Here is a 1,484-nt window from a genome sequence, read left to right on the forward strand (position 1 = left end):
TGTTATCATTTAGGATTCCTGAATTACTTCCATACACTCTAGGTAGAACTGAGAATTTCTTCGAACTTTGCCAAAAACTTAGTTTTTGGTACAAGTTCGGAAAATTCTAAGAAAAACTGAAAAGTTCTTGTCCCAAGTCTTGAGAAGTTCTTGTATCAAGTCTTGAGAAGTTCTTGTCCCAAGTGTTGTCTGCTTTTTTAGGGCTGTGCCTCACCCATCTTAGCTGAATTCAAATTGTTTTCGAAAATTTCGATTTTTCTTAGTTTTCTTCGCGTTTCACGCCACTTGGGACGAGTGACTTCTCAATACTTGGGACAATAACTTCTGAAGACTTGGGACGAGTGACTTCTCAAGACTTGGGACGAGTGAATTCTCAAGACTTGGGACATGAACTTCTCAAGACTTGGGACAAGAACGTCTCAAGACTTGGGACGAGTGACTTCTCAAGACTTGGGACAAGAACTTATCAAGACTTCTCAAGACTTGGGACAAGGACTTCTCAAGACTTGGGACAAGTGACATCTCAAGACTTGGGACATGAAATTCTCAAGACTTGGGACAAGAACTTCTCAAGACTTGCGACAAGGTTAGGTTAGGTTAGGTCAGGTCAGGTCAGGTCAGGTCAGGTCAGGTCAGGTCAGGTCAGGTCAGGTCAGGTCAGGTCAGGTCAGGTCAGGTCAGGTCAGGTCAGGTCAGGTCAGGTCAGGTCAGGTCAGGTCAGGTCAGGTCAGGTCAGGTCAGGTCAGGTCAGGTCAGGTCAGGTCAGGTCAGGTCAGGTCAGGTCAGGTCAGGTCAGGTCAGGTCAGGTCAGGTCAGGTCAGGTCAGGTCAGGTCAGGTCAGGTCAGGTCAGGTCAGGTCAGGTCAGGTCAGGTCAGGTCAGGTCAGGTCAGGTCAGGTCAGGTCAGGTCAGGTCAGGTCAGGTCAGGTCAGGTCAGGTCAGGTCAGGTCAGGTCAGGTCAGGTCAGGTCAGGTCAGGTCAGGTCAGGTCAGGTCAGGTCAGGTCAGGTCAGGTCAGGTCAGGTCAGGTCAGGTCAGGTCAGGTCAGGTCAGGTCAGGTCAGGTCAGGTCAGGTCAGGTCAGGTCAGGTCAGGTCAGGTCAGGTCAGGTCAGGTCAGGTCAGGTCAGGTCAGGTCAGGTCAGGTCAGGTCAGGTCAGGTCAGGTCAGGTCAGGTCAGGTCAGGTCAGGTCAGGTCAGGTCAGGTCAGGTCAGGTCAGGTCAGGTCAGGTCAGGTCAGGTCAGGTCAGGTCAGGTCAGGTCAGGTCAGGTCAGGTCAGGTCAGGTCAGGTCAGGTCAGGTCAGGTCAGGTCAGGTCAGGTCAGGTCAGGTCAGGTCAGGTCAGGTCAGGTCAGGTCAGGTCAGGTCAGGTCAGGTCAGGTCAGGTCAGGTCAGGTCAGGTCAGGTCAGGTCAGGTCAGGTCAGGTCAGGTCAGGTCAGGTCAGGTCAGGTCAGGTCAGGTCAGGTCAGGTCAGGTCAGGTCAGGTC

The sequence above is a fragment of the Zootermopsis nevadensis genome, unplaced genomic scaffold, assembly GCF_977971745.1.
Source record: "Zootermopsis nevadensis isolate Lab colony 2312 unplaced genomic scaffold, Znev_1.0 Znev_ptg000032l, whole genome shotgun sequence".
Classification (NCBI taxonomy): Eukaryota; Metazoa; Arthropoda; class Insecta; order Blattodea; family Termopsidae; genus Zootermopsis; species Zootermopsis nevadensis.